The following is an 8432-nucleotide window of genomic DNA, read 5'->3' as shown; positions in this document are numbered from 1 at the left end:
GGGAGAGCGCTTGCGCTTGGGAGAGAGAGAGAGAGAGAGTGCACAGAAGAGCTAGCGAGCGAGTGAGAGAACAAGATTGTGGAGCGAGAGAGACAGAGAGAGAACAAGATTGTGGAAATTGCGATTAGTGTCATGAAACAAAATGTGTATGAATTGTTGAATAGAAAACCAATTTGCTCTGTATATTTGCACTCAAATCACAATAAAAGTTTTTCAAAATCCACAAGGCACATAAAGAAACTGGAAATAATAATAATAAACAAGATGAAGGGAGAGAAATTTTAAGGATGCCTGAATAAGGAACAGATTATTGTCGTTAGGTACTATTGAGTCAAGTATGACTTCTACTGACCCCACGAACAATAGATCTGAATCCTGTCCTATCTGGTGCTAGCCTCATCGTCCCTCATATACTTACGCCCATTGCTACAGTCATCATGTCAATGCGTCTGATTGAGGGTCTTCCTCTTCTTTGCTGTTCTTCTACCTTTACAAGCATGATATTCTTTTCCAAGGAATAACCTCTCATAGCAACATGTCCAAAGTATGAGAGACAAAACTTGGCCATCCTTATCCAAGACATACCTGTTCGTTCTTTTGGAAGTCCATAGAATATTCAGTATTCTTCTCCAATATCTCAAAGGCATCAATTCTTCAGTCATCCTTATTCTTGTCCAGCTCTGTGATGTAAAGCATGTGACTGAAAAGACCATGGACTGAATTAGGCATACCTTAGACTTTAAGCTGACATTATTGTTCTTCGACTCAACAGCACATAACAACGATTTGGAGAGTTCCAAAATATCAGCCTTGCCCAAAGCAATATATCGCTTTATCTCCTGACTGCCGGTACCGAAGGTGTTGATTTTGGATCCACGTAAGATGAAATAATTGACAATTTCAATCATTTCTCCATCTGTCATGATGTTGCCTGTTGGTCCAGCGGTAAGGGCCTTTGTTTTCTTGATGCTGAGATGTAATTCACGTTGAATGCCGTCATTATTGATCTTCTGCAGCAAACGTTTCAAGTCCTACTCACTTTCAGCAACCAAAGTTGTGTCATCTGCGTAACGTAAGTTATTGATGAGTCTTCCTCTGATCCTGAACTGGAAGAATATAAAAATATTAAATCAGCTCAAGCTCAAAAGCTCAAAGGAAAAACACTGATAAATAACTAAAGAAAATCACAAAAAATAATGCATGAACAAAATTAAACTATACATAAAGAGCTGTTCTTATTATGCTGTTATATACCCTCAAGTAAGAACTGACTTGACCCTCCATCATGTTTTTTCAGAGGCAGTAAATCACATAGGAGAGGATTGTCCATCTTTGTCCTGTGGAGCAACTGGTGGATTTGAACCAGGTTACTTTGGCTTGGTAGTGCAAGTCCTTACTACTAACCCACCTGAGCTCCCTCTTGTTCACTTGGAATAAGTCCTGCCTCATAGGGAACTCTGGTGGCTTAGTTGTAAGGAGTTGCACTGCCAACCGAAAGGCACACAGTTAGAAATACAAGAGTGATTTACTTCTGAAAACCCACTGGAGGGTCAGCGGTGTGTCGGTTCCAAGTCCATGGTATGTAACAACAGTAACAATCACAAGCCCTGAATCATAGCGACTCTCCAGCAGGTTTCTGAGGCTGTAAACTATCTGGAAGGAGATTGCCTATCTTTCTTCCTTGTGGTCTCTAGTAGATTTGAACTGTAAGAAGTATGGCCTTTGGTTACCACTGTTGTTGTTGTTGTTTTGTGCCATTGAGTCTCTTGCGACTCATAGTGAGCCTATCTACAACAGCTCTGAACTCTGTCCTATCCTGAGCCAACTTTATTGTCTCTGACACACCTACTCCCATGACCCCAGTCACTGAGCCAGTCCACCTCATGCAGTCTTCCCCTCCTGCACTGTCCCTCCACCCTCCCAAGCATGATGTTCCTCTCCAAGGACTGGTTTCTAAGGACTATACCACGAGAGCTCCCTAATAATAACAATAAAATAACATTTAAAAAAATAAAAAGAATGAGGGTAAAACAAAGACATTTGTGGGCAATTAAAAGTCAGTTTATAATGACTAAACCTTCCCTGGGAAGCTCGGGTGGCACAGGACAGGGTGAATTGCACTGTTTGTTTACTCAAAGGCTCCTTGTCTCTTAGGAGCTCCAGTGGTTGGAAATCATCAGTGGTTCCTTGGGTCCAAAATAGGCAATCTCCTCTGGATATGATTTACAGCCTCACAAACCTGATGCAGGGTGATTATAAGTGAGTAAGACTATCTCTACAGGAAATGTTAATGGTATTCTTTCAGATGGAGCAGAAAGGACACTAGTAACTTGAGCCTGTATACAGAAACCAACCACCCACAATTAGGTAAACAAGCAAAGTCATTGACAAGAATTTCATGGGAAAGTGTAAGGATAACATTTGTGTGTGTTTTATTTGAATAAAAGTTCACAGAGCAAGTTGGTTCTCTATTCAAACATGAGTTTTGTAACATTATGCCCAAATTACATCTGAACTCTCCACTTCCAGTCTAGGATTCTCATTTCTACTAATCCTTCTTTCTTATCCTTTCCTGCTCTCTGAGCCTTTAGTTACGGGGGGAAACCTGCCTTTTGGATCTTGTATGGTTGATTGTTCTAAGGAGTGAGTACATCCCTGGGTTTTTGTTCACCATATAGGCCTGTCTATTATTTATATAAAAATTGAGCTACAGAAGCAATCAATCTCAAAGGGTGACTAGTCCTGGGGAGGTAAGGGTGGATGTTCCACCCACCAGTCTCTATCAGAGCAGCAAGAAGCTTGACCGTTTTTCTGATTTTGAGTTTCATTCCACAGTTTTCTCTATCTCTTTCTAGGACTTTCTCCTTTCGAGTGGTCACTAGTTGTAGGTGGGTTCTGGTCTCAGAGACATGGAAATTGAGGTACTTGTGACCCATTCGCCTTTTGGATTTACTATTTCTGTGCATCCTGGTTTTTCTTTACTCTTTTTTTTATTATTGTTTGTTTTTTAGTTTATTTTTTATTTTTATGTATTTTATTTTTACTTACTGTCTTTACTCTTTTTTGTTCAGGACAGGTAGAAGCCACATTAGATGGCTGCTTGCAAGCTTTAAGTCCCCAGCGGCTACTCACCAAATTAGGATGTAGAATGTTGTTTTTCTGGAGTATGTTGTACCAATTGACCTTGAGGTTTAAAATGGCACTTTTCAGGTTTTTAAACTTGATTCTAACAATTATGTTCTTCATTATTTATAATGACAAAAGCATAAAAGCAAGTATGAATATATATTATAAGGCACAGAGCATATAAAGCTGTAATAGGTGAGGTATATTCACATACTGACACACAAAGCAAAGAGTAGCTGCTGAGACTGCTTAGGTACAGCCACACACTTCATGGTATTTGGTAACTTGACTTGGAGGTTTCAGGTCATAGCTTCATGGGACATCAGTGTTAATTGTCTTAATAATGTGTTCAGTGCTTCTGTTCTACCTTCTAGTTCATTGCATAGTGCCTGGAGTTTTAAAAGTTTGCAAGTGGCCATCAAAAGCACAACTGGCCTCTATTCACCTGGACAAGAGAGGAAGTAGAGATATGAATAGCAGGAGGTTATAGAACTTGTGGCTAACTGCCTTCTTTGCTATGAGAAAAGAGGAACTGGATAGTGCCCAGCGACCATTACTGAACATTTTGATCAAAGATTCTATAGAAGAATCCTGAGTAAAAAAGAGGAAAATTTGAAAAAATTTCACATTTACAGACTCTAGATTTTTCCAGAGCCTTGAAGTTTGAATGAATCCCTATTGCCTTGAGATAGTTTTTAAAGATTTTTTTTTTAAAAACCAAACCCCAAAACCCCTTGAAATCTTCTTAAAATCAAACAACATTATCTATCCACTTTTTTTTCCTGTTCTGCCTCCCCCCCCCATTTTATAACAACATTCTTATGCAGTGTTTGTCCAAGAAGTGCGTTACAAAGTGAATTGGGAGGGGGGAAAGGAGGGAAAGGGAGTCAGATGTGCATCAATGAAAGAATGAAAACCCAACCTTTCTGTAACCTTTAATTAAAATCATCATCATCATCATCCCAAACCAAACAACAACTTACCTTAATGAGTAAAAAGTGAACATTATGCACTTTTAAGACTCTATGATCAAATTGTCAACAGCAACTCAAAACATTAGATAGATGGGGAGCTCTCGTGGCCTAGTGGCAAGGAGCTGCAACTACAATCCCAGAGGCACATGGTTCGAATCCACCAGATGCTCTGCCGGGGAAGGAGGGACAATCTCCTCCTGTACCAGTCAGATCTGATTTGACGGTACACTGACACAAAAACAATAAAATTTAAAAACAAAACAAAACATTAGATAGAAGCCTTAGGGTACAATGAATTTATGTTAATGAGGCAGGAACAAGTAAGAAAAGGAATGTGAGAATGGTTACACAACTTCAAAAATGTCATTAACATCACAAAAGTGTACAGGTAGAAATTTTTAATTGGTGTACATTTTTTTCCTGTATATTCTCAACAATAAAAATAAAGAAAATTTATTTGTGCTCCAAAGGAATCTGAATACACTCCAAGAATCAGTTGTTCAAACTGAACAAGGGGATACTGCATGATCTAAAATCAGAAAGGTGTGTGCCAATTTTGTATCCTTACACTAGACCTACTCAATCTGTATGCTGAATGCATAACCTGAGATGCTGGACTATATGAAGAAATACCAAGTTTGGAGGAAGACTAACAATCTGTGATATTTAGGTGATTCACCTTTGTTTCCAGAAAAGGAAGACTTGAAGCACTTGTTGATGAAACATAAAGACTATACACTGAGCTTCTAAAAATCAAATACTTGTGTGCATCAAAACCCTCTTCCAGTAGGTGAAAATAAAGTCTGTAGAGACTGAGAAAAACCTTTGGCAATGAATGGCATTTCAAACCAGGAACTCTTGACTAGAAAACTGTCAACCAGATGGATTAACACAGTGGCTGTAGCAGTGGGCTTGAGTGTGTCAGAGATGGTGAGGATGGCACAGCACAGGACAGGGCTCTGATCTGTTTTTCTTAGAGTCATTCTGAGTCATACTTGATTTGATGGCAGCTAACAACAACTACAAGGAGGGTTTCCACAGGAAAAAGAGAACCCAATTACAAAATGGGCAAAGGACATTAAAAGACTCTTCACCAAAGAGGACATTAGGCTGGTCAAAACCACATGAGGTAATATTCAAAATCAGAGAGATGCAAATCAAAACAAAAATGAGGCAGTTTGGCCTTTCCTACCCAAAAATATGAATATAAAAATCTCATATGACTCAGATATTCCTCTACTAGGAATATACCCCAAGGAAATCAGAGCTAAGGGACAAATGGAGAGATGTATACCTAAGTTCATCAAAACATGCTATTGTTATTCACAATAGCAAGAAAATGGAAACACCCCAAATGTCCATCAACAAATGAATGGATAGAGAAATTGTAGTAGGTGATTCAAGTTTTAATTCTTTCTAAGCAAGCAAGATTTCTCCTTTATATATTGGAGGTTGTTAATGAGTCTCCTACCAGTCCTGATGTTATATTTTTCTTCTTATAATCCAGTTTCTCATATTATTTGCTTGCCATACATACTAAATAAATATGGTAGAAAGATACAACTCTGATATACACTGTTCCTGATTTTATGTCATTCAATACTTCTTTGTTCTGTTCAAAGAATTGCCTTCTGTTGGATCACTTTTCTTTGAAATGGGCACAAATATGAATATCTTCCATTCAGTTGATCAAGTATCTGTCAGATTTCTTGGCAGGGATGAATGAGTGCATTCAGCGTTGCTTCTGTTTGTTGAAATACCTTAATTCGTATTCTGTCAATTCGTACCTTAATTTATATTCTGTCAATTCCTGGAGCTTTGTTTTTTTGCCAGTGCTGTCAGTGCAGCTTGTACTTCTTTCTTTAGTATCATTGGTTTTTGATCATATGCTACCTCTTGAAATGTTTGAATATTAATAAATTCTTTTTGGTAAAAAAAACTTCAATTTCTTCTTGGTGTGTAAATTTTAATAATATTCACTTTAATGGGTCCCATGTGTATGGATATTATATTATCCTATCACTGACAGCATTGTACTTCAGCATAGGTCTTGAAATGCTCTTTTTGACAATGACAGCGGTACTGTTACTCTTCAGTTTGCAGAAGATGATATATATGTCCAATTTAAAATAGCCAAGACCAATTCATTTGCGTGAATTAATGTCTAGATTATTGGTCTTTATGTGTTCCATTTAATTTCTGACAACTTCTTATTTTCCTACATATTTCCTAAATGTATTATTTCTAGTATTCACAAAGAAAATTTACGGAAAGGCAAATGAGGAGAAACTATTATTAATTCTCTATAAAAACTAAACAAAACTGGAAGATCATCAGTATTGAAGGAAATTGGAGACAAAGGAAGAATACGACACACAAAATATAAACAACAAAAAAGTAGAAGTAATTCATTCCTTTCTTGGAAATTACCATGAAAGTAAATACACAGATGTCTAAGGAGGAGAAAATGAGACATACGGACACAGGACCATAAGCATCTCTATGAAAGGGTCAGAGGGAGTAAGAATAGCACACCCCTCACTGCCGCAGAGTAGAAATAAGACAAAGAGCCTGTAGCTCAACTCTATGGTGCCTCTACAGCCATACCAACAGCAAGAGGTTCATTTGTTTGTTTATGACTAACAGACTCTCACAGTTGTAAAGAGAATAGGGTTTATTATGGAAGTAAGTTGTAAAGTGGGAGAGGCAAAGAACATCACCCAATACAAGTACAGATTTTAGCTTAAGTTCTAAGGCCTAATTCCTCAATTAGTCCGGGCTCTGGTTTCAGTTCAGCAGTCAAATCCACATCATTCAGTAAGCTTTACCTCCAAGCAAACAAGCATCCAGCAAGTTATAAATCAGTTTCTCCTTCAAGCATTTGGCAAGAACAGCAAAGCTATTACTGTGACCAGCACAAATGCAAGAAGCCTCAGTCACATCTTGCCACAGTTTCTCCACAGCAATGCCATCTGGGTCTCGCAGCCACAAGCCTTGCTCATCTCAAGTATTGCTACCCAGCACTCTTTCTCTTATCTAGTCCCACAGCTGTTGGTGATTTGCAAGACCGTGGACCTGCAGTTAAGGTAGCTGGAGACCAGAGGGGCTAACTGTAATGGCTAAAAGTAGCTAACTTTTAGGCTAACACCACAACAGACTAAATACATTAGCCAAAAGTCAAGAGTGACAGAATGGATAAAAAACATTTTTTAACTATATGCTGCAGCCTTCAATATGAATTGAAGCTCAATATCAAGATAACAAAGATTCTTATCACTGGGCCAACTGGCAGCATTGTGTTGGATGGTGAAGAGATTGAGATCGTAAATAGCTTTAGTTTGCTTGCTTCCACAATCAATCAACACTCATGAACTGGTAAGAGAACAAACAGGTTCATCCTGGAGAGGGTTAAACTAGGTTACCCCTTGGAGGCAAGGATTCTGAAGCTTCGCCTGACACACTTTGGACATGTTGCAAGGAGAGACCAGTCCTTGGAGAGGGACATCATGCTTGGGAGGGTAGAGGGACAGGGCAGGAGAGGAAGTCCCTCAATGAGATGGATTAATTCAGTGCCTGGGGTAATGGGAGTAGGTGTGTCTGAAACAAGATTGGCACAGGATAGAGCAGGGTTTAGGGCTGTTGTACATGGGGTTGTTATTGGCACATAACAACAACAACAACAACACCATGCTATCTATGAGAGACATAATCAGTAGGAAAACTGATACAAAAACGGTAATGACCTTCATTCACCTCAAGTAAGTTTGGTATGTTGTTGTTGTTGTTATGTGCCATCGAGTCGCTTGTGACTCATAGCGGCCCTATATACAACAGCTCTAAACCCTGCTCTATCTTGTACCAATCACACTGCGTCCAACACACTCATCCTGATTATCCCAGTCACTGAATCAATCTACCTCATAGAGGGCCTTCCCCTCCTGTGCTTTCCCTCCACCCTCCCAAGCATGATGTCCCTCTCCAAGGACCGGTCCCTCCTTACAACACGCCCAAAGTATGTCAGATGAAACCTCAGAATCCTTGCCTCCAAGGAGCAGCCCAGTTTAATCCTCTCCAGGATAGATCTGTTTTCTTAGCAGTCCATGGTACTCTCAATACTCTTCTCCAGCACCACAGCTCAAAGGCATCAATTCTCCTTCTACCCTCCTTGGTCACTGTCCAACTCTCTGATGCATAACAAGTGATTGCAAAGACCATGGCCTGTATCAGACGCACCTTAGTCTCCAGAGAGACACCATTGCTCTTCAGGACTTTGGAGAGGTCCCTAACAGCAGATTTTCCCATCACAATATCTCTTTTAATTTCATGGCTGCT

This window comes from Elephantulus edwardii, unplaced genomic scaffold (genome assembly GCF_000299155.1).
Source record: "Elephantulus edwardii isolate Elephantulus edwardi_28Jun2011 unplaced genomic scaffold, EleEdw1.0 scaffold00016, whole genome shotgun sequence".
Lineage (NCBI taxonomy): Eukaryota > Metazoa > Chordata > Mammalia > Macroscelidea > Macroscelididae > Elephantulus > Elephantulus edwardii.
The sequence above is the reverse complement of the archived record's forward strand: the minus strand, read 5'-3'. Positions refer to the sequence as shown.